The sequence below is a fragment of the Macrobrachium nipponense genome, chromosome 43, assembly GCF_015104395.2.
Source record: "Macrobrachium nipponense isolate FS-2020 chromosome 43, ASM1510439v2, whole genome shotgun sequence".
NCBI classification, from domain to species: Eukaryota; Metazoa; Arthropoda; class Malacostraca; order Decapoda; family Palaemonidae; genus Macrobrachium; species Macrobrachium nipponense.
This window is the reverse complement of record NC_061104.1, coordinates 26,832,979-26,859,375: the sequence shown is the minus strand read 5'-3', so window position 1 is coordinate 26,859,375 and position 26,397 is coordinate 26,832,979.

Genomic DNA, 26,397 nt, shown 5'->3' with positions numbered 1-26,397 from the left:
ATTATTACCTCTGACCGAAGGAGTCATTTCATGACTCGTTAATATTTTCGTTATGATCTAGTGTCGTCATACCAGAAGATTACAGGGGTACGTGGGGTGACTCCGAAGTTGTTTTGCCCAGTTGGGTATCCCGCTGTTCGATTACGAAAAGATAGAGAGAGGGAAAAGAGAGTAGCTTTTATTCAGGGGGAGAGAGAGAGAGAGAGAGAGAGAGAGAGAGAGAGAGAGAGAGAGAGAGAGAGAGAGTGGATCTTTTTCCTTGAAACTGTGGGAATACGTGGCTGCGAGTTCGAGTCTCGGGCATTCCACTGAGGGGTTAGAGATGTGTATTTCTGGTGATAGAGGTTCACTCTCGACGTGGTTCGGAAGTCACGTAAAGCCGTTGGTTCCGTTCCTGAATAACCACTGGTTCCATGCAACGTGAAAACACCATACAAACAAACAAGTAAGTGGGAATACAGTTGACAAATTAAAAGGCTTCCCTCTGTACCCTTTTCTCCTATAGGCATTGGGTTAACACCTTTCGCCCGCATGCCTTCTTGCACCCTGATTACAGCTCGCCACAGTAGCGGACTACTTGCCTTCTGTCTTTTTTTTAACTTTTCAGTCTAAGACCCTTATGGATAGAATCATTAGTCTATAGATCCCAGAGGGCTCCCAAGGAAGATCACCCGAAGAGAAAAAAAAAGTTATAGGAAAAGGTGATACATTAATGAAAATGAGGGAACAGATAATAAAACCGAAACACCTGAATTCAGCAGACGGCGTCGACAGAAAGCAGGGATTGATTTGCTTTCTCGTTAAAACATTTTGCGATCGCAAGGTTGCCCAACTGCTCTAGGCAAACTATTCCACATTTTAGTTGTAGCCAAGTTAAAACTCCTAGCAAACTGAGTTCTGTAGCATTGAACCTGATCCTAGAAAACTAAGCACTTTGCAGCAGCAGTAGCCTTCCTAGTGTTGTGAGCAAAAACTGCTAGATCAGGTAAAGAAGAGTGCAGTCTCCTCACTGTTACAGTTGCTCGTTAGACGAGTAGATTTCGCGCTCGGCTATACCAACCCGGTGGCCCGTAGTTCGATTCTCGGCTCGGCCATCGCGGAACCAGAGGAATTTATTTCTGGTAATAGCAATTCATTTCTCGATATAATGTGGTTCGGATCCCACAATAATCTGTAGGTCCCGTTGCTAGGTAACCAATTGGTTTCTAGCCACGTAAAAATAGGAGAGATGTTAATCAGCTTTGTGGTCTGGTTAAACTAAGATAGACTTAAGTTTTTTCCTCGCTATTAAAGCTCTAGTCGTTCCCTCTCCGTTCCTTGAGATCGATCTCGGTCCTTTAGCTGGTGAGACAAGATTTGTAATCACCAAACCACTTATATATACATTTTTTATTTATTTATTTAATACTTTAAAGTGACCCCTCCCCTAGGTAAGGAGATGCTCCAGTATTGAGTGCGGATATGATAACCTCGTGACATTATCACTGTTTACATTGAAAAGCAACAACCATGTGTGTTTACACCGTGCATGTCAAATTGAGTGACGTAACACGTAACCTTCGTTCGTCACTATTAGATTGTTTCTGTCAGAATAGACTGTTTGCCTGTGTTTTTATTTGTTGTCTTGTTATCTTGTGATGGACTTGGAATTCCATTGCTGCAGTACAAGTACTTGCTAAGTTATTTATAAATTACTTTATTTATTTACTTATTTATTTTCTTTAATATTTATATATTTTGTTCATATTTTAATGTTAGAACGGGAGGGGGGTTTGATATCAAGAAAATCTGTCAGTGCGTGTAAAGCAGAGTTGAGTGGCGCAGTCTATTACACTCATCCATAAGGTGTTGAGTTTTTAAGGCTGGCATTTATAACATTTTTTTTTCTGATCCCATCAGTTAATCATATTCGTGTTATATTTTAAAGAGCGTTAGTCGATTGTTCTTCATCGCTGCCCTGATGTGAAGAAGAGGAAAGAAAGTTACAGCCGATTGTCGGTGAAAGTAGCAATTATGTATTTATATATGTAGTTAAGTAAGTAATTTTATAGTTATTTATTATAAGGTTCTTTCCTAGACAGTGACTCCCGCAAAAGTTCGGAGGGTCGTTATCTAGAAATAATATTTATTTGTGGTCATTATCTTTATGATTTTAAGTCTTTTGTTTATGATTTTGCGGTAATTTCCAACGGACTTGTACTAAACAACCCGCTAAGTTAGATACATACCGGGTTAAAACCCTTGGGGTCCCTATCTAGGAAAGATGACCTTGTAAAATATAGCAATCGTAACAAGAAAGTAAGTAACTGCCTTGCAAAGGAAGGAGAATATTCATCCTTACGTATTTTTAATACAACGGCTCCATTTGTTACTAACTTTATTTCTGGGGTTGCTTCAGTTTTGGGTCTAGGAGCCACGTTCCCTAGAAACTCCTGTTAACACCACAAAGACGTAGATTTATACGAGCATCAGTGGATCACGGAGAGAAACGAAGAGCGTGTCATTGATTTAGTTGCTATATCCGAAATGAGACTATAAGATAAAGTTGAGATGGCTCTGCTCAATTGCGAAATGAATTGAAATGCATCAAAATGACTGTTGTTGGTGTGAATAGGCTATATTTTTGTATGACTTTGGCGTAAATAAGCCGCATACACAAAATTTAGGACTTGATCAGTTATTTAGAACGTATAAAACGTAGAATACGCATGAGAAAAAGTTATAGGTCGGAATGGTGATTGTAGATATGAAATTATAACTATGGGGATACATCCTAACCTAAACCTAAATCTAACCTAGGGCGCAGTGTTCAACCTGACCTGACACCTACTACATCCCTCCTAGCTTTCTAAAATCTCTGGCAATAGTACTTTGAGGGATACTGTCCCAAGCACGTTCTACCTGACTGAGGGTCGCCTGGAATGAGCAAAAGTCAACGGTATATAGGTGTATGATAAGTTCAATATCTTATTTATCACATACTTTGATGGACTGGAGGAGTCAGTGCTTCTTGGAGACTTACATTCCCTTCACTTCACCTTCATCTCTCCCCTTTTCGTAATTCATTTCATCCACTAATCAGAGAAATTAATATTGGGCTATTACTAGTGCTGCTACAAATTGTCATTCCTGCTACTTTTATTAATATTATTAATTATAAAATCGTTTAATATGTTAAGAGAAATGTCCGTTGTTTATTATTATTATTATTTTTATTGCCCTTCTACTGCTGTAATTCATGCTATTGAGGTTATGCTAAATTTGGTTTCCTTCAAGGTAATTTATCCCTTCAAAGTCTCCGCAGTGAAGGCGAACACACTTCAAGGACAGACAGGGTAATCCCTGGTGGAATGTCCTTTGAATCCTTTTGAAGTCCTGGATCAATTGCTAGGGTAAGATGAGCCTCTCTCTCTCTCTCTCTCTCTCTCTCTCTCTCTCTCTTCTCTCTCTCTCTCGAGTGTTGTGGCAGGAATTAGTGGAACGTAGGCAGCACTATCAGAAGGTATTTGTTGTCACATATCAGGGAGCGTGTGTTAGTGAAATTACGTATTATGTACACAGTAAGCGACATCATGTACATTCCCAGCTATTAAGCTCGCACACAGACACACACACACACACACATACACACATTTGTATATAAACAATAAGCTACAAATGTCCTTTAATATCCAATTCGCTCTTCCTCGGAATTAATATCTTTTCATTTATGTTAACCGACGGGGAATTTTTTAGTTGACTTAATTCCGAGGTAGAGCGAAATGGATATTAAAGGACATTTGTAGCTTAATGCTTGCATATTTATATATATATATATATATATATATATATATATATAATATATATATATATATAGATATGATATATGTATGTATGTATGTACATAGAATACATATATATATATATAGTATATATATATAATATATATATATATATATATATATATATATATATATATAATATATATATATATATATATATATATAATATATATATATATATATATATATGAAGAGAGAAGAGAGAGAGAAAACTTTTACCTAGTAAAAATCCAAAGTATTTGTTAACGTGTATATATTGGTTTATAAGTAAACATCGCCTGTTTTTGTGAGACTTAAATATTGCGCTTTAATAGCGTAGGAATTTTGTTTTAGAACGATTTGCCTAATTTGCCTGGTCATTAGAAAGTTCATGGCATAATTCGCCCGCTCGGAGTGGCCATTATTGGTTTATTATGAGCCGGCCGAAGTTTCCACATTAATTCTGCAATAATTTGCCGTTGCAATAACGCTTTCTGCATCATTGCGTTGGCAGTAAAGGGCTGTGTGTGTGTTTGTGTATGACCGTCGGTGGCGTATTAGGTTTTTCTTTTTGTTGAAGGTGTAGTGACACAAGTTTCGCTCCACTGTTAGGGATTTAAATATTGCTCGGCATCCATGTCCGATGCTCAGATGTTTGTTTACACGTTTCGACGGACCCACTTCTGATTGGCTGTGAATGGCCTTTGCAAGCGTGTTGCCACATCGTGATTTTGCTCCATTGAGATGCCAATTTGTGCTTTAGTTCCAGACACGTGTTTGTGACATTGTATTGGAAAACAAATGCCAGAGATTTGGAGGTGAGCTGGATAGGCGAGGGATTAAAATTCCTCTCTCTCTCTCTCTCTCTCTCTCTCTCTCTCTCTCTCTCTCTCTCTCAACACGCTACATATTTGAAAGCTTTGCAGGTCGCCTCGCCTAAGTTGTTGTCCGACATATTGCAGGTGTTGAGTAATATTAGCGTTGTGTGGTTAGGGTGCCTTTGTCGACTTGGGAGAGAGAGAGAGAGAGAGAGAGAAATGCTGTGTTGCAGAAAAATGAAAGCAGCGTTAGCGACAAGATCTTTCTTTTGTATTCTGGAGGGCCTAAAAAGTTTACCCCCTCCCCCTTCTCTCTCTCTCTCTCTCTCTCTCACACACACGCACGCTCAGTTCTTCCTCTGTTGATTCATCCATAAGTTCCCAGATGAACGCAGTTTTGTTTTATTATTGAATATTGTTATTGTATTTTCAGTTATATTTGATCGAAGTTTTAGCATTTTTAACCAACTGTTGATATTTTTCATCGCACTTGAAAATCCAGGGCACAGTATGAAGCCATTAGGGGGTGCACTTCACGTGAAACGCGAAAGCCAGACCATGCAGATGAACCCGCTCGAAATCTGTTTCACACTGAACGTGTTTCATCACCATATCCTCTTCTGGACTGATGTATTCATTACAAGAATAGTTGAAGGCACCTATCAACGTTACATTAGTGTCTGACTTATTTACTTATCTTGATCGGTTTTCATTTTATGCTTTTAATCACATCTACGTCTTCATGGGTGAAAACTATGCCTTTCTAAGTTCTTCTCACATTGATGGCTGCTTCCATCAGAGTCGACTAACTATACCCTACATAATTAGCCGTTAAGGTTAATACAGGTATTTGCTCTGTCTGTCGAATAATAACGAATTATGTTCATTTATTAATATTGTTGTTATTAAACTTATGGTTTTGTTACTACCCTTGCTATAACCGCATATAACCAAAGCTCAACCTACGTGTTATAAAAGCTGTGCTTGGTGACGCTTTGCTTGGTTATGACAACTAATTATTGTTGTTACATTTTCAAACGCTATATTCCGTCTCCATCTTATGGTTTCTGGCATGTGATTGTGGGAGAATATGACACGGGTTATGACCTCATTTGTCAGTTGATGACCTGCTGGGATTGAAATGTAAACAGACATTATAGTTGTGCTTGCTCTTTTTCATGAGGTTTTGGCCTTTGGCTGTGGTCGTTCTGGTAAAGTGGAGATGGGACTGCCATTCTGTGTTTGCTGTTGCATCGCTTTGCACTGCGACGCTAATTCGGGCTTTTGCAAATCTGTGGAAGACAAATGGTAATACGAAAATGATGGCCTTGGTTAAGTAAAACATAAGGAAAGACAAAAAGAGTAACTTATTCCGTATGTGCTGAATATGATGCCGAAATCGATCCCATGGGGTTGGGAGGAATACTCGCAGGATGTGCGTTCGTCTGCATCCTGAAAAATCCTACGTGTACTTACGAGTATCATGTACCTGGTGTTAATCAACTGTGTTGATTAACATGATATACTAGAATAAATGGGTGTCAACGATATATACCAACTAGACTTATACTTGTTAAGGTCGAAGGGTAAATGTCTAGAGATCCACTTCAAGAGAAAAATGCGAGATGTGTGAATATATATATTATATATATATATGATATATATATATATATATATATATATATATATATATATATTATATATATATATACATAGATATATATATACACTTGTATACATACGCACTAATAAGTGTCATTAGTCGTATACCCGTTTTAGATAATTACGATGTCAAAAATTCTGAGAGAGGCGGCAGCGCCACCCGTGACCTAGAAAATCCTCCTGCAATATCTAACATGTCACTCCGATTATATTGGAGGATGGGGACGTTGCAGGGAAGAGGGTGTAGTTTTGGGGGGAGGTGGGAGTTGGGGGCCCCGGGGGGAGGTGGGGGTGGGGGGGGGTTGGTTCTGGTTTTTTTTTGGGGGGGGGAGCAAGCAGCCCAACGAATTTGTTTTGGATCGGGGAAAATGGACGAGAAAGGCCCCCGGTTCTTGTTAAAACGGGGCAACAAAAGCCGACGCGGCTGACACCTTGTAGGAAACTGGGTCACCATGTTAATGTTGTCTTGTCGTCTCCGTAATTTGCAAAGCGAGGAGGAGGAGGAGGAGGGAGAGGAGGAGGAGGAGGAGGAGGAGGAGGAGGAACAACGATAAAGGGAATTTATTGTTTAAGGTCGCTGGGCGTTTAGCGTTGGAGCCTGGGGGAAGGGTGGGGGGGGGAGTTTAGGTTCCTGGCTAGTTATGTGAGATGACTAATAGAATAGGTGATCTCCTAATTTCTTGATCTAGAAAAATTTGTTGTCTATATTAAATGATGTCGCTTTCTTTCTCTCCCCTTGACCTCCGGAGTTTTGAAAGAGGAGATATATTATGTATAGATATATAATAATATAATATATATATTATAAAATAATATAATATATATAATATTGTATATATAGTGTATATATAATATATTATTACATATATTATATGTATATAATACTATTAAATGTAATATAGAATTATATGTTAGATATATATAGATATATATAATATTATATTAATATACCTATATAGATTTATAAATAATATATTACAAATATTATTAGACACTTTAGTATTATTATAATAAAATATAACACCATATATGGTTTATAATCATGCTTTCTCTCCTTCTCTCTCTTCTCGTCTCTCTCTCGATCTCCTCTCTCGTCTCTCTTCTCTTCATCTCTCTCTATCTCCTGGCTGAGTTTCAGGCAGACATTCAAAGCCCAAATTCCCTTCGCATTTGATTGCCATGTCCTAGTACTACATCCTCTTTACTCTGGAGGAGATTAACTCTGAATTCATCAACTACGTGACACTTCAAATCTGTTTTGGATGCGCCACGGAACTTGCATTTTATTGCATAAAACCGTGTTGCTTTTGCTCCAGTGGTTGTGAAGTAATGGAAAATTGTTTTATATATGTGTGTGAATTGTCTTCTTCTCTTTAAATTTGTCCTTGTTAAGAATTTCTATTTTTTTGGCCTGCATGTTATGAATGTCATTGTGTTGGTCTTTATAGGTGGAGTTTAGAATGTTGCCTTAGTTTATCTGATAGTTTCGCCTCTATATATATATATATATATATATATATATATATATATATATATATATATATATATATATATATATATAGGCGAAACTATCAGATAAGCTAAGGCAACATTCTAAAACTCCACCTATAATAGACAAACACAATGACATTCATAACAAGCAGGCGAAAAAAATATTCTTAACAAGCGCGCGCGCGCACACACACACACACACACACACACACACACACACACACACACAATTATATTATATATATATATATCATATATATATATATATATTATATATATGTGTATGTGTATATATATATATATATATATATATATATATATATATATATATATATATATATATATATATATATATATATGTGTGTATCTATAAAATGTGTGTGTGTGTTTTGGTGATGTTGTATATATTCATATTGTGTTTGTATTATGATGAGTTACATAAATAATGGAACCTCTTATTTTTCCAGTATTTTGGGCAATTAAGAACAAAACATTTCTTGAATTGTTTAGTGGGTTCATATTTTTAACTGCCACTTCATATCTGTGTTTTTTTTAAGAGTTTAGTAATAAAAAATCCTCTTAAAGATGTTTCAGGATGCATATATGAAATGCCTTGTCAAAAGTGTCATAAAATAGAGTGCTGTAACAGGGATGGTGTTTTAGGCGCGAATTTAATCAAATTCTTTAGAGTTAGTCAGATTTAACGACGAAGAACAAATTACATTGCCATAGCTCAGTCCCACTCTTGACAAAAATGGGCATAAACGAACTGAAGGCAAGTCGGCTTTTTTGCCTATGCTCGCATTGCCTGAAGCCTGAAGATTGATTATTTTTTTATATGACTGCCATTGCCTGACATTTTGAGCCGTTTTGTTCAGATCTCTCTCACTGTGATGTGCTTGCTTGTGAATTTTTAGTGTTATGTTCGTCTTAAGAAACAGCCTCTTTCCTGACGGGTGGAGGATGGTAGTTATCCATTGTCCTGGATCGCAGGGGAGAATGTCTTTTGTTTATATTATTGTAAAATTTATATATTTTTAGGAAAGCTGCCGTTTACATCAAGTATTAACAAATAAATCTTTTATATTTTCAGTTGCGAATTATCATAGTATATTTAATTCTTATAATTGTGATTTTAGTATACATTGTGTAGAGCGTATTTCAGTCGTCAGTAAGTATTTTGAGAAGTAACTTTTTTATTTTTATGATAGTTTTTTATATGAAACTTTTCTTATATACTTTTTTTATTCTATCTTTGTCATCATTTGCACAAAGAGGCAACTTCATATTTATCGGGTGTTGTTGGTATTGAGCCTTTCCCGTTGTTCATTTCTAGCTTTCATTGACTGTAAATTCTAGATAGGTATCACAAAATGTAATCCACTATTTTTGGACAGTTTACCAATTAGGGGAAATTGTGCACTGTCAATGTAATTTTTTTTTTGTGTGCACACATGAATATTGTATGATACTGTGTATTTTATTAGTGTTGACAAGTATGCAATATTTTTGTTACATTTTCAGACATTTACGAAATTTTGCGCAGTCGAATTTATTTTATGCATTTTGGGCTTCTTGTGAGCATATTGTGCAGATAAACAAATATTCATAAGTAGGCCCTCACTCTAAGAGGCTTTGTGAAATGGAAACTAGAGGAATTACAAATTAACATGGGCATGTAGCTTTAGACTTGTCAGTTTTAATTTTCCAAATGGGAGCAAAAGTCTTTCTATAAAATGTTAGTTGTGACCATTTTGACTATTTTTAGATTATTTCTTTGTCGGAATGTTATCGAAGTTATGTGAAACTGTGTATCATGACAACTTAAGTATGTCATGAAAAGTGAAAGCTGTGTTTTCAATTGAAATTGGGTGGTGATAAAGTTTATCTGGGCGTTCCTCGACTGAATATCAGTTTCATTGTTAACACTAAATACACTTTATTGTTCTAAAAGGCAGTTATGATAGTCTCTTGTAAAAGATTAAAATGGTTTTCTCTGGTTTATTGGGAAATATTAGATTTTCTTAACTTTGAATGTTAGAGTCATTGGTTAAATGTATTGAATGTTTTTTTAAAGGAGTTGCGTAACTTATCGTGTTCTACATTATATGGAAAAATCAGTTATTTTATAGTTGTCAGTGGACATTTGTTTTTATGGAAAGTGCATATCATCTTTTGTCGTCACAAGTAAATTATTAGTTTATGTAATCTTTTAATGAGAGTTTGAAAATTGGTTGTAAAAGATTGGCTTTTCTCAATGGAAGTGGAAATTAGTTCTGTGGGTCACAAGTGGATATCCGTTTTTATGAAGAGTGAAAATTAGTTCATTGTAGTTAGCCATTAATGTCAGTTTGAACTGAAACTTTGAAAATCAGTTTATTTGGTTACAAGTAAATACCAACTTTGATTCTTTGATTAGCAGCGAAAAGGAGAATCATTTGTTATGGACCTCTCTCTCTCTCTCTCTCTCTCTCTCTCTCTCTCTCTCTCTCTCTCTCTCTCTCTCTCTCTCTCTCTCTCTCTCATCATTTTCTTATTCCGCGGTCGCTTCTTCTAATAAGAGGAGAAATTTCAGCTCTATTGTTATTACCGAGCGAGTTTGAATGGAGGGACCTTTCTTACTTCCTCGGCAGGTTGACGACATTGTGCTCTCTCTCTCTCTCTCTCTCTCTCTCTCTCTCTCTCTCTCTCTCTCTCTCTCTCTCTTATTATTTCGTTCTTGTTGCTACTTCGAATAAATTCAGTTTTTGGTATTGCATATAAAGTATTGTCGCCGTGGACTATTATTATTATTATTATTATTATTATTATTATTATTAATAACTGCTTACATTATTATAAAAATTAGATATTCACTAAACATAAGGATGTAACGAGTAAGTATCAATATATGGACAAATACAAAATGTTATTCCTACATAACATACATACATACATACATACATACATACATAAAAGCAAAATAAATCCGGAAAGTTTTGTCCGAGGAGCATGACGCTTGCAAGCGATGACATGACGGCCTAAATTGACGGATGACCCAATCTCATCAGTCAGACCTTATTACGTTGCATAATTATATTTATGCAGTTAAGAGCCAGCACTCGCCACCCAATAATGAATAACGCTCGGCGTATGATGTCTTGTTTGATTACCGAAATGCATTGGCAGCGAGCTGTAAATAAATTGTTTTTATTTACCTCGTGGCATCATTAGCCTCATTGAGCGGCAAACACCGATGGATCAGTGACACTGCGTTGCGTGATGCTGCAATTAAACAGGTAATCGGCTCCGGACCATTCTGGGCGTCGCTTTTTTTTTTTTTCTTTTTTAGGTGGGCGTAGGGGTCCTTTCTTTTTTTTCCATACTGTATGAATGTGTGTGTGTGTGCTTTGTGAATAGTTCCTTGTATGTGCATGTGTCCATCATTTTTTTTTTATTTATTTATTTATTTTTTTTTGGTATGTGCTATATTTCGTTGTATAACTTTTCCGTGTTTTTATATATTCTTTGAATGGTAAGGGGTGTGTTAAAAAAAGAAAAAGAAGATGATAGAATTTACTGTCTATTAGAGTTATTATTCCTTTTCAATTTTGGGGTAGAGTTTTTCCCTTGGAGATTCATTCCCTCTGAAGTTTTTTTTTTTTTTTTTTTTTTTTTTTTAATTTTTTTTTTTTTTTTTTTTTTTTTGTAATGTAAGTAATTTATAAGGGCCATTTTCCCCCTCATTTGGTGGTGTTTTTTTACTAAGTAAATTTTTATTAGATTATTGAATTGTTGGAAGAAACAGGAAATCTTTTTTTTCTCCATTTCAGTGAAGTTCCAATTAATTTATTTGTACAACTCTAAAAATATGAATGCTGGAGAACTGTTTATTCATTAGTATCAATTAGGAAGATCATTAACCCGATTTTTTTAGACGATTTCATCGGAAGAAATGTAATTAACACCTGGAACGAAGTTGTGAATCAGACGGGCAGAGAGTATCGGGAAATGTGAGTTTATCAGGAGAGCTATTATATTTGATGCACACACACATGCATATATGTATGTATGTATGTGTGTATATATATATGTGGTGGTCCAGTGGTTGCTGTTTTTGATTGAGGTGGCCTTATGCCAGCACTGGCTCTTTGCTATAGAGCAGCCCGTAAACCCAGTGGTTCCAGTCTCGCCTCAACAGCGAGAGTCTCAGGATCGATCCCGTTTGGAAAGATTCTTCCGGGTCGTTTTGTGTCCTGTTGATCAATGTATTATATAGCTGACTGTCGTGAGCTGCAGCCAAGGAGAGAAGGAGAGATGCCTAGCAACCACATCCCAAATTGCTTGTTGGGAACCTAAAGGTGATTTGTCGACGTCCAGCCCGGGCCCTTATAAATGTATGGGAAATAAATGTGCCATGGCTCGAATCCCCTCTCTGTCATTCTATTTGTGGAAAATGATCAAAAGTGATTTGCAACTTTCCCCCGTCCTGCTAAACTGTGACTTAAAATCCTTCCGTCTAATTGGACGCTTCAGCTGTGTTTAGAGGCAGGCTTGCTCATGATTTTATCAGCTGCATTGACGTGTTAACCGCACATAGTAGTCTGGATAATTTGTAGCCATTCAAGAATGAATGACGGACATGTTTTCACTCTTATGTTATCTTGATGCCAAGTAACGTTTATTCAAATTGAAGTCGACCTGTTGCTTGTACGTTTCACCATAATTCCTGAATCGATGTTTTTATTGAAACTGACATTGTGTATTTTGTTCACATTTTATCTTATCCACTGCGTTTTCGACATTTGCTGTCACAACGCCAGGTTTCCATATCAATCAATCAGACACTCAGTCACTTAGTGCATTGTTTCAGTCCCTCGGTTTTTTTTTTTTTTTTTTTTTTTTTTTTTTTTTTTGCACATGTTATTTGGTCCCCCTCCATGTCCCCGGGGGCACTGCAATCCTGGCCTGCCTTGCTACCTTCAATATTCAGGTCCTTCCGTAGATGGCCCCTCCCCCCGCCCTTTTTTCCCCCTTTTGCAGTGGACCTCCTCTCTCACACACCCAGAAAACCAATCTACCAGTGGAACAACAGGCAGAGTTTTCTCTGCTGAGTCGGGGAACTAATCTCTCCACCTGACTGTACACTCTCTCTCTCTCTCTCTCTCTCTCTCTCTCTCTCTCTCTCTCTCTCTCTCTCTCTCTCTCTCTCTCTCCCTATAATATATGTAGATATTTGCCAGGCCAAAAGACTGGCAGGAATATATATATATATATATATATAATATATTATATATAATATATATAAATATATATATATATAGTATATATATATATATATATATATATATATATATATAGATAATATTATAATTATAATATATATTTATAATTAATATATATATTATATAAGTAGATGATAGATAGATAGATAGATAGATAGATAGATATAATATAATAATATAATATATATATCTATATCTATATAGATCTATATAGTATATAAATAGATATATTTATATATATATATATATATATATATATATATATATATATATATATATATATATACATAAATATATATGTATGTTATGTATGCATGTGTCTGTATGTATAACATTTATTTGAAGAGAGATTGTAGGTAAAAGAATTATTTTTGGTACTACATTCTCCCTTCTCTACTCAAAGGGATATATATCCCATCGATATAGAAAGGAATAAGAAGAAATATAGAAAAAAAAGAAGAGAAGAGGATTTCCCATAGAAAAAAAAAAAAAAAGAGAAGAGGATTTGGGAAAATAGTTACAACCACCGTCCTCCCTCCCTCCCTTTCCTTTTGCCCCTTTTTCTGTAGCCCCCCCTCCCCCCTCCTCCTCTGTCCCTCTCCCCATCCTTCGCCCTCCTCTCCCGTCCATCTCCCACCCCCCTTCCCTGTGCCTCTCCCAACCTTTTTTGACACGTGTGCGGACACAAGAGCCCGTCCAATAACACTTGTTGATAAATACCAGCATCATTGAGGATGGAGAGCGGTCAGCGGCCACGGTTCTTTTGTCGCCATTGTTGCTTCTGTTGTTGTTATTGTTGATGTTGTTGTTGGTGCTCGTCCCTGTTTTTTCGTCCGTTCTTTACCGTTCGTTCTGGTGTTTTGGTTGGCTCATCTATGCCCCCCCCCCCCCTTATTTTTTGCAGCCGTTTTTTTATGTTGAGGTTTCAATAGTTTGAGCCCTTATGGGATAAGATGCAGGTTATTGGTTGTCACCGGTGGTGGTTTTTATTTTTACCTCTCTCTCCTCTCTCTCTCTCTCTCTCTCTCTCTCTCCTGTACGAGCGTATAGGTAACCTGTGGTAGTCCTCTCTCTCCTTTTGTATTAGAGTATAAATAACCTGTGGTAGTTCTCTCTCTCTCTCTCTCTCCTAGAATATAGATAAGCTGGGGTAGTCTTATTTTACTCTCTCTCTCTCTCTCTCTCTCTCTCTCTCTCTCTCTCTACTAGAATATAGATAAGCTGGGATAGTCTTACTCTCTCTCTCTCTCTCTCTCTCTCTCTCTCTCTCTCCAGTGGAAAAATCTGTGGGTATGAAAACATCGCAAGAGGCATGAAAAGGCAGCGAGGAAGGAAGCTGTTTTTTTCCCAACGCCACAAGACCCAAAGCGTAATCCTATTTTTTCCCTTTCTTTTTTCCTCCTCTTCTAATCCCATTTTCCCTCCGGTGTTAAGGTGCTCTCCGTTCCCTGTCGCGGTATTCCAATCAGATTACATTCATTCCCCTCCCTCCCTCCCTCCACGGGCCGGGTCTTTTGAGCCGAATACGTCTTGTGTCCCTCCGTCCGCGCGACAAAACTTATGACGTCGTGTTTGACACGCGTCTCTGTCTCTCTGTCTCTGTTGATGATTATGATGATGATGATGATGATGATGACGAGGACGTCGGTGGCCTCGACTACTCCCGTTCCTATTGTTTGGCTTAAATTGGGCGGGTTATTGTTTGTTGTTTGGTTGATGGTTTGTTGCAGGCTTCGTTCTTTTTTTTATCAGGGTGGTTTCGTTTAGTTTGCTTGGCGTTTGTTCTTCGTGATAATCATTTCTACAGATTTCATCCTTGTTATTTTCGTTGCAGTTTTTGTATCCTCCTGTTGAACTGACAGTTGTGTTGTAGTTGCTGTTCATAATTATTGTTTGGTCATCAAAATTGAGTATTAGGTTGCTGCACTGGCAGTTCATTGTTGTTTGCAATCTTGTTTGCTCATCAAAAAGAATTATTTGGGTTTTGTTGTTGTTTAATATGAACGGAAATGGAAGGTGGTGGTTGTTTATTGGTTGGTTACTGGTGTTGTTCATAATCGTTGTTCGCCCTTTGGGATCCCTGGTTTTCTTTTCATGGAACAACAGTTATGTTGTGAAGTCTATATGAGTCTTATTCAGGTTTTGCTTCGTATCTACCCTTCCTCTTCATCTACTTCTTCCTTCTCCACTGTCTCTCTTCCGTTCGGGGTCTTCCTCTCCATCCTTATTGTCTTCTGTTTTCAGCGTCCTCCTATTCCTTCCCCACCTCTGTTATTCCTTTTCAGCATCCTCCTATTCCTTCCCCACCTTTCTTATTACTTTTCAACGTCTTCCTATTCCTTCCCCACCTTGCTTATTCCCCAATAATGTTCCTCTTCGTTCGCTTCATCTAACTCCTCCTCTTACGTAATTTAATCTTCCTGCTCCACTCCCTCTCTTTCATCTCACGTTCGTGATTCCTCCAAATCTATTCTTTCCCCTTTCATCTGCTAGTCTTCATTGGCGTCTTGTTCTGCTTCCGTCAATTCTCTTTCCCTGCTCTTACAACATTCCGTCATCTTCTACTTCTTCCTTGTCTATCGTTTTCCTGTTGATTGTCTGTCTTTCTTATCTTTTGTTTCCTAAACTCCTGCTCCTCAGTTTTCCCTTCTGATCCCTCTTCCTCCTCCTTGTGGTCGTCTTTCGTCTTCATACCTCCCTCTCTCCGTCCCTCTCCACCTCCCGGAAGGGCTCACAAATGGTTGTGGGAAACAAACCATGTGTCAGGCAGGTGCAGCACCTTGTCATCCATATTGATTATTTGTTTACTTTGGGTCGTTTCGCAGGACGTCGGGGATGTCTTTCTCTTTCTTTTTTTAATGTTTGGTTTGATTTGAATACGGGGATCTTTCCTAGATGGTGACCCACAGCAAAGTTTTGGGGGTCGTTATCTTGGATTAATATTTCATAGTGGTCATTATCTTTATGGGATTTACAGTCTTTTGTTTATGTGTTTACGGCCATGCCCGACGGGCTTGTACTAAACACGCCGCGAAGGTGGATTGATTAGGTGGATGCATACCGGGTTAAAATCCTTTGGGGTGACTATCTATGAAAGATCCGAATACAGTGATGCACATGGGAACTCGATGTTTATGTGTCAGTGTATCTTATGTATATAAATGGTATATTAGTACATAGAAAATGACTCAGAGTAAAGCCCACGAGTCTCTGGATTGAATGCCAGAGATTCAACATAAGCAGAGAAGCCTTATCGGGCGGGCTTTTCATTATCTCGCGATAAAAGAGTCGTGGGTTGATAAGGGTGGTCTTTCAGTGCCGCTGTTATTTCATTGCATAATGGGGGCGCTCTTTTTCTCAGTGTGGAAATAAAAAGAGTAGCTTGATGTTTCGAAAATGCAGAGATTCGTAGGGGACAGGTATCGCTGTTATCGCATTGTGCTATCGTTTGCTTGCACGGTTGTGAGGAACATGGCTATTTTGTTATTATTATTATATTATTATTATTATTATTGAGTTATGTAGTTGCCCATAATCCACCTCCCGAAATTGGAAACACAGTAGGACAACAATGAGGAATTATCATTACTATTATTATTATTATTGTTAAAAAGGATGGCAGAATTAAGCCCCTTTTTAACAGTATTTGCCTAAAAGAGGGTCTTCTACCAAAATACATATTATTATTATTATTATTATTATTATTATTATTATTATTATTATTATTATTATTATTATTATTTGTATTTTCTTATATGTATTGTTATTATTGTTGTTTTTATCAGTTTATTCGCCTTTTTCACAGTTTTACGTAAGTTGAAAAGTAATAGTATCAACTGCAGAATATAGAACATCCATAATAACAGGTACTTTCTCTTTCCTCAGGTAATGTTGCAGAAGCTAAGTTTGGTAGCAGAGACGGGGCAGTGTCATTGCAGGTGAGAGTTCATGTGATTCTGGCCAATTAGAGGTCACTTTTAGGACTAAAGGAAATATGCAGTTTAGTTTCAGTGTGTAGGCCTTGGAAAAACCTATATTACTAGACTGGTCTGATGGTATAGTGGTTAGTGTCGTGGAATGCCACTCAGCTGTCGCGGCTTCGTGTCTCCCCCGGGGCGATGAAAAATGACTGGCTCCGTATCATGATCAGTTACTGGTGCAGTGTGGGGTCTGCGTTGGGAGGTTGAAACCCACTTATTCTTGGGAAGCTTGAATTTCTAGTCAGTGGCTCCTGTGTGCTTGTTCCATGTGAATAGGTTTCAGTTACCTAAATATATTATATATAATAATAATAATAGGCACTGATGCCTAACCTCTGATGTATCAGGGAGATTTGAATTAAGCTTTAGGAAGACCAAGGTGTTCAGAGCTTAGAAACCCGTCAGCATATACGACTAAGTCACAGCAGAAGTGGCAGTATTCAGGCCTTACATAAATGTTTAGCTTTACGAATGGGTAAATATCAAGACCTTGGGAAAGTCTTTAAGTATTTAGGTCCCAGGAAGGTGTGGATCAAGTTCAAGTATTCGGCCCTTGGAAATGTCCGGAATCTGGGAACGTCTTGAATATTCTCAGGCCTTTGAAACGATCTAAATATCAAGGCAATCGAAAGGTCGAAATGCTTCTCGAATCGTAAACCGGTGAAAACATATGATTGAAGGACATGTCAAGAGAGAGAGAGAGAGAGAGAGAGAGAGAGAGAGAGAGAGAGAGAGAGAGAGAGAGAGAGAGAGAGAGAGAGACGTTTGGTTTAAGGCTGCTAACATTTTGCTGCATGAATAAAAGAATGCATATCGAATGCAAATAGGAAAAATATTTAACCAATCGAATTATTCTTCGTTATTGAAAATAGGAAGTAGTTATGGATAAAATTAACTTAATGTACCAATTATAATTTAAAACTAGATTTCCCTCGTGACATCCAGTTTATTTTGCGTCCATTGGTAATCTTAAAACTTGTCTTCACACAGAAGACTGTTGTATCTAGGACTGTTTTATCGGATGCAGTATGTTATACGTTTTTAAATAATTATTTGATTTTTCCTCTTCATATATCGCCGCATTCGTTAAAATGTCACCACTTGAACTGGTCCTGCCTGTGAGTGTAGGTACTGTCCCCTGCCACCTGGTAGCCAGCGTTCTGTGTCGAATTCTACTTTCCTTGCACACGATGAATAATCCACGTTAAACACACACGAAGGTATTTTCACTAGGCACGCTACCTGGGGCTGCAAAGCTCTCTCTCTCTCTCTCTCTCTCTCTCTCTCTCTCTCTCTCTCTCTCTCTCTCTCTCTCTCTCTTTCCAGTTTGCACCAAATCCTCTCACGCTCCTCAGGTTATATAAACTCTCTCATCCCCCCCTTCTTTTTTTTACAAGAGTGCATTGCAGGTGAGACTAGTAATTTTCAATTAGTTCTCTCTCTCTCTCTCTTTCTCTTGCTTGTTGGAGTATCTAAGTAGTCTCTCTCTCTCTCTCTCTCTTGCTTGTTGGAGTATCTAAGTAGTTTTAATTAACTCTCTCTCTCTCTCTCTCTCTCTCTCTCTCCTCTCAAACGTCTCTCTTCTCCTTCTCTCTCTCTCTCTCTCTCTCTCTCTCTCTTTGTGTATATATGTATATGTTTCTTTAAAGTATTCTCGTTTTGGTTGCATTATAGCAGGTATTTTAAATCTCTCTCTCTCTCTCTCTCTCTCTCTCTCTCTCTCTCTCTCTCTCTCTCTCTGCATTATGTCGAAAGTACAAAAGACGACCTTGAATTCACATCGCTGAATGAAGTACGGTTTTAGTGTTATTAAAAAAAAAGGCGAGATTTTTCCCTCGAAACGTATTGTAGTGTCATTTTTATTGTTCTCGTAATTAATCTTATGATCGTTATTCGTAATTACTTCATTGTAGTTTACAACAGTAATTACATTTTAGTTTGTAAATCGTAAAAGTTCAGTGTGATAATTTCGTAGTCATGGTAATGAAGTTTAAATGTTCTGGAGTTTAGTTGAAGTTTTATTTAATATCGCCGTTGTCAACGACGGTTTTAACATTAAGCCGAATCACGGCAGCCAGTGTGACAGTGTCATAGTAAGAGGTGAAGGAAGTCAGCGTTAAAGGGCATATTGCGGAATCAATACATTATTTAACTCAGGTGGGAGGAGCGGGACCGGGACGCACGCAGGTATGCGCGTATATGTACGCTTTCACACGACGACCGGCTGTTACGTCACTGGCTCCGAAGTACTCCTTGAATAATGAAGGAGTCCTGCCTTACTCAGGGTTGCTCCCTTTTAGCACTGAAACAGTAACAGGCAAAGTCTGTGAAGGTCCTTTTAAAGAGCGCCAATTAAAAATTGGTAGAAAGAAATGAACTCTCGGAACACACATATATAGGGTATATACATATATGTTGTATACATATATACTATGTATATATGTGTATATATATTATGTACTATAGACTATGCGCGTAATAATATTAGGTTAATATATCTATATATATATATATATATATATATATATATATATATATATATAGATTATATATATATATATATATTCCTTACTGAGGGGTGGATCCGGGTTTGATATCTAAATGTTCCAGAAGGACATAAACATGGTAGTTAATCGACTTTGGTAGGTCGCAGTGATGGAAAAGGGCATTTGTTTAACAACCATATCCCAGATACCAAACCAATTTGAAATTTAAGTGAGATTTATGTCTTTGCAAAAGGCAGCGAAGTGAAGTGGGTGAAAGAGATTCCACGTGCGGGTGAAGGAGGTAAGGGGAAATCAGTTGGTGGAATCTGATTACAAAACGAGCCCGTAGGAGACTAGAGAAAGTGAAGTAATAGATCTAACTCTGGAATGAAATCGACTTGAGCAGGTGAAATGAATGAGCCTGTTTTTATATGAGGCTGAAGATTAGTAGAGAAAGTGTAATGGATGAACTGCATTATGAATGATACTGTACTTGAAGAATCGAGAAACAAGAAAATGTTAGGAAATTTTTTCATACATGAAACGTGCTTTCCGGTTATGAATATATTCTTTACTAAGTTCCTGATTAAAGAGTGACTGTCTTTGAGTTTACTGGCACCCAAAACAATTGGGTAAATGAGCTTATGGCGGAGATTTCTCGATATGTGCACTGAGGAGTAATTGTGGAAGGCAGAGGTAGTATTTAGTTTTGTAGACAATAAGCGCACGTGAGGAGAAACGTCTTCCTGATATGAAAAAGAATGTCATTTGGGAAATGATACCAAACATGCCAATTTATTTTTACCTTGAGGCCAGCGACCTAGTAGATGTAAAGGAAGGAAGAACTTAAGAAGATGAGGGGGAAAACTCCAGTGTTCGATGGGGGGGGGGGGCGGGGCCGAGTGGGGGGGGAAATTAATGGGAAGAGGAGAGAAATTGAATGTGAAGGAATGATTAAAAAGGAAGTTTTTCTGAGTGCCGACCATTAACGTTGGGACTTTAAGGTGATTATGGTTCATAATTTAATTTACAGCGAAGGGTTTGCTTGCACAGCGGTCTATGTGAATGAGCCGTTGCTGAATATCGCCAGGTAACTCCTAAGTAGCAGGAGGCATTTCACCTGCGCATGAGGTAAAATAGAGACTGCTTGAAGAATGTATAGAGTAACTTTTTAAAAAAAGGATTCAATAAAGCGATACACAGCTTTTTGTGCTCGTGTACTTTCGCTCTTGCTTACCTAAAGGGGAAGTGAAGGGAGAATAAAGGGGAAGAAGAATGAAAAAGGAGGGGGAGAGAACGATTCGGCCGGATAAAAGAAAAAAAAAAAACAGGGTTTGTATGGAGCGGTGAGATATAGACCGATAGGCAAAAGGGACTCTTCACCGTTTTCGTGTCTCACACTCACTCGTTTTTTTTATCCTTCACTCATTCTCTCTTAACTCTTCTCTTATTCCCCCGCCCCCCCTACCCATCTTTACCCTCCATCCATTTCCCTTTTCACTCTCGCCCTCCTCGCCCCAACCTCTTTATCTGTCGATCTTACGGTGAGGAGAGTTGGCCTATAGTTAGCAACCCATTGTCAGCTGTTTGCCACGGCACGGCCCGTATTCATTCCGTAGAACAGGTGCTCTCACCCCCACCTCCCACGGCCTTCCTCATTTGTGTAGGAGAGGAAGGGGGAGGACGAATGAAGAACGATGCACCTACTCTCTCTCTCTCTCTCTCTCTCTCTCTCTCTCTCTCTCCACATGGTCGAAGAATGTTGCTGGATAGTGCAGTAAAAGCAGCACCAGAACCAGCACTGGTAGCAGCAGCCTGGGTTTATTTTAGCTGCATACTTTTAGTTGATTAAATCTTGAGGATTGCGGCGAGCTTTGGATTCCTTCCCCCCCCCCCCCCCCCCCCCCACCCCCCCCCCCCCCCGTTCCCCCTCCCCCACCTTGAACTCTCAAACTTCCTCGCACTGTTAGGAATGATGATGATCTTTATTAATGAAATGGTTAAATAATGTATCAGTACTTGGTCATTGCTAATTTTGTAGTCAAATATTCAAAATTAAATGTTATGAAATAAAATTTTGGAATTGATTCTAACGATATTTCCGCATAGTTGAGCATTGTAGCTACCTGTGCGTGGTGTGTGTGTGTGTGTGTGTCTATGTGCGTGTTGAAAAGCACCGGGGTCGAGTGAGGTCTCCCTCCCCTTTCCCCTCGAATTCTCTCTCCCCACGAGGGGAAGAAATGTATCATCGACTAATTCGTCCTCAACGGTACAGCGCTCTGTCTCGGCGAAGGCGCTTGGTGAAGGCCATGGATTGGAACTCCCCCGGGACCTGCTTTTGTCTCGTTTTAATGTCTGAAATATTTTCTCGCCTTTCTCTCTGGGTCGCAGGAAGGAATAGTATAGTAGGAGAAATAATAATCTGCACCATTAATGACGGCGCTTTTGCTTTTGAATGAACCCAATAAAGAAAAGCCGCGAAAGAAAAATGGACGACTGGCAATTAAAGTCTTGTGTGATGAGGGTGAATGGAGTTTAGTAAAAGCCAAAGGGAAGAAGAAGAAGAAGAAGGAGAAGAAGAAGAAGAAGAAGAAGAGGAGGAGGGGGAGGGGAGAGGAGGGGGAGGAGGAGGCCAGTGTATCGATTACTTTGCTCGCGCGCTACTCTTGCTATTTATACATCGCCGGGTACCCGGGTGTTGGGACGGGTGGGGGCCTGGGGTTATTGATGTCCACCTCCTGGGGTGGGGAGGGCGGAGACCCTTGGTAGGGGGATGTGAGGGACGTTGGTAGTGGTAGGAGCTTTTGTCCCCGCTGAGGTATGGACGGACGGTTGGGTTGGCATGTTCGTTCGTTCATTTGTTCGTCGTGGTGTGTGTGTTATCTGTCATACTTCTTTGCGCTGGTGCTGCATGGTGGTGTAGCTCTGTGCATAGGAAAGTCGGTAGATAGTAGCTGATGGCTTTATGAAAGCGTTCTTTGTTCATTTCACTCGTGTGCATTAATCTCCGTTTTTTCTTGGGGGGGTGTTGGGCGGGGGGGGGGGGGGAATGGCGGCGTGAGGTGCTGGGTTCAAGTCGAATGTGTGCGAGTTATTAGGCGTAAGATTTGTATTGTTTTCTTATAAAGATTTTTAATGCAAGGATTGCTGTTCTTACACTTGTAGATGTATATATATTATATATACGTATATCTTCGTGATTCAGTTATATATGTATGCATGTTTGTATATATGTCTCTGTGTAGTGGTTTAAGAAATGAGAAGACTAAAAGTCACTTCACATGCACGTTGCAAATCGCTGTTGAACCCCGGGGTCCCAACTCCGGATATAATATAGGTTGTTCTTAATAGAGACACATTACTTGTTATAATAATGCTTCTAGACTATACTTCTTCTGTATTCTGAACATGCTTCTCTCTCTCTCTCTCTCTCTCTCTCTCTCTCTCTCTCTCTCTCTCTCTCTCTCTCTCTCACAAATTGTATGCAAAGTATTTTGAAAATTCTCTCTCTCTCTCTCTCTCTCTCTCTCAGGTGTATGCAAAGTATTTTGAAAATTCTCTCTCTCTCTCTCCTCTCTCTCTCTCTCTCTCTCTCTCTCTCTCTCTCAGGTGTATGCAAAGTATTTTGAAAATTCTCTCTCTCTCTCTCTCACTCCGAGCACAGCACAGAAGGCAAAGGCATTAACCGCTTGGGACTTTATCCCGTCGAAGTTCCTTGGAGGTCAGTCAGCAGCCTTCCCGTGAAATTGACGGGGACTCTCGGCCGTTGCCGTTGCCGGTTGTCTTGACTGGAGGAGGGGAGTCATGGGACGCCCGTAAGGGGAAAGAGGGGAAATGCACCAGAAGAGGGGAGTCATAAACCTCCCTCATTCCAACGTGGGAGAGGTTTGTTTTTTGTGATTTTTCTTCAGCCAATGATGGCACGTGGAATCTTCGTGTTGTCTTTTTTCGTTTGTGGTTCTTAACGGTTTTTTTTTTCTTGTGTTCTTCGGATTTATCGGTGGTTTTCTCGTTTATTTTCTTTCTTAGGGAAACATTTAATGCTGGAATTCTTTCTATTTCTAATGCTCTTTGCAGGGTATTCATTGTTTCTTACCCTGAGTCTGTTCTTTAAGTAAATGTTGAAACGAAGTGCTGTTACATTAGAATATTTTAGTATTCCTTTGAAGTACCTATTACAGGGTTACAATGGAAAGAAAGCTGTTGAAAGTACGTATGGTGGATTCATGAATCCTACGTCATTTCAGAATCTCTCCTTATTTTCTTACTTTCCATAGCCTTCTTTCTGTGAAGAAGCGGTATAACGCAGTCCTGGGGGTCGTGCTTCAACCATTTATATTCCCTTTTTTTTTTCTTTCGTCATCTGTATTTTCTCCTTTGCCCCTATTTATCGTATAACCTCTATTTATTATTATTATTATTCTGTTTCCCTGAAAGCTTAGCATCGCTTATGGTTATTTCATTTATATCCTTGACGTTGGTCTTGTTATCATAAGAAGCAGGCCTTAATCTATTCCCTTTGTATCATTGTTTTGGGGCTTTCCCCCCCAAATGGGCTCGTAAGCTTTCACGAACAGAACATCGGGAAGAACCCGGTGCCCTTTGTAATCCATTTATGTGTCATTGAAATAACTTAAATCGGAAGTCTCCGCATTTGGTATGAAGCACTTTATCGAAGAGGTATGGAGGAAAGGTGGCGGGGAAGGGGGGGGGGGTCGGTTAGTTGTTTTGCAGTCGTAGGGGGACTCTGTAGACCCCCGATCCCTGATAGCAGGGAGGAAGGGAAGGATGATATGGTGGAGGAGGGAGAAATAAGGAAAATGCAAAGGAGATGGCGGAGGAGGAGAAAGAGTAGGGGAAATGCAGCCAATCTGCGTGGCTGTGAAGCTAAGTGGATAAATTGTTCGCCTGGTAACTCACCTGTCTGTTGTTCACATCCCCCCTAAGAAGATGCTTCCCATATTGACGATTATTTTGTTGACGTTTTGATTGCAGGCAGTGATGAAAGTATAACAGCTAATAATATACTGCTATCTCCAGCTTCGCTAATATCACATTACCCTCCTAGTTTATAGTGGTGATGATGACTAGCATAATTACTGTTCTCGCTGCTGCTTACCATTGCTTCTAAATGTGACGCTAAACAACTACCGTCACTACTCTACTCTGCCAGGGGCGTCACCGTCATCGTATCGCCGGCGGAGGGACTTGTCCTTATGAATCTGGTTTGTTTACAACTCACCCTCCTCTTCTTCTTTACGGAAGCCCTAGAAGCCCCGGGGCTTCTTAATGACGTCGCCCCTTATGAAGGAAGTGTGTATGGGAGGAGTGTCTGTCTCGTGAAGGGTTACGTGGAAAGTAATGGAAGGAGAGAAGAGCCGCCGATGTGAGACGAGGAGTTGAGGAGCCGCGGTTGACGACCACCAAGTGCTGTTTTTACTTCTTTTTTTTTCTTTTTAGAGAAGTTTTTTTTCAAGACAGCAGTTTGTTCATCAGGCGAGATTAAGCTGAGTTCATTGTGTTGAAAACAAATAGTAACAGGTTTTTGAGGTGAGAGTGTTATTCATTCTCATTTGTAAGGTTGTAAGTATTTTTATGGTGATTTTTAATAGGAGGAGACAAACTCAGTCATTTGGTTTTAGGACAGAGAAGGATTAATAACTGTGCCAATAGGTACCGGCTTTTGTGTTTTTAAGGCGACAGAATTTTTTTTTTTTTCTTTTACATTATATAGCTGGTGGTATGAGTGTTGTGATAGAGACAGATATATGGCACCAGTGACAGCAGTAAGTAATAAAGCCCCGTCCACACGGTCGAGCTTTGCCCGACGAACTTTGCTCGATGTGACTTCAGAAGCGGGAAAGGTCAGAACCTTACCCGCTGTTTCTCCGCTTCTGACGTCACATCGAACAGAGTTCGTCGAGCAAAGCTCGACCGTGTGGACGGGGCTTAAGGGACATATTATACCTATATTCGCCGTGCCGAGGACGTGAAAGTGGTACTAGGGGTATTTAACTACTTGAAAAATAACATTACCGAATTAATTCATGTGAAGTCCATGTTCACAAACATCATAATGCCCGGTAGAGAAAGAGAGAAAAAAACATAATAAATAAATAAAATGAGTGGTGCCCAACCAGGAGAAAAAAAACCGAGAGTCCTCAAAAGTGAGAAGGGTATGTGAGTGAACAAGAACTGTCCTACCAAGTTACAATCTACTCGGAAAGTTAGGTCTCATTGTGTGAGTCTTGCTTACATGTGTAACTAAATTACTTCAAGGCACACTTATTTCCTTTCCTTGTTCTAATGTTGACATGGAAGCAGGAAGTGAATATGTCTCAGCAGGAAGGGCAGGAGTGAAATTAAGCAATAAAACCAAAGGAAGAACGAGGCAATGCAGGTGTCGGTCGGTACTGCTGTGGAAATTGGTACGAGAGAGAGAGAGAGAGAGAGAGAGAGAGAGAGAGAGAGAGAGAGATGATATGTAGGTGCAGAGCAGCGTCTTCCGTGGAGGGACAGATAGATAGATAGAAAGAAAGATACACAGAACTGGAGATAGTGGAGAGATAAAGGGTCCAGAGCGACATCTGGGGGAGAGACAGAGAGCATGATTTATTATGTGGGAGATAAAGAGATAGGAAAGGAGAGGAGGTTAAGAGCGACTCTATACTTCTGTGAATGAGACAAGGGAGGAGTCGTTATTGTCTCAAAGTTTGTATGTGTGTGTGTGTGAGAGAGAGAGAGAGTGAGAGAGAGAGAGAGCGTCTTTTGTGAAAGGTATATAGAGAGAAGAATTTCCTCTACAGCAGAGAGATAGAGATAGGAAGGAAAGAAAGAAGAAGGGTTGGTGAAGCGCGACATCAAAGAGACTGAAAGAAGTGAAAGAGCCATATTAT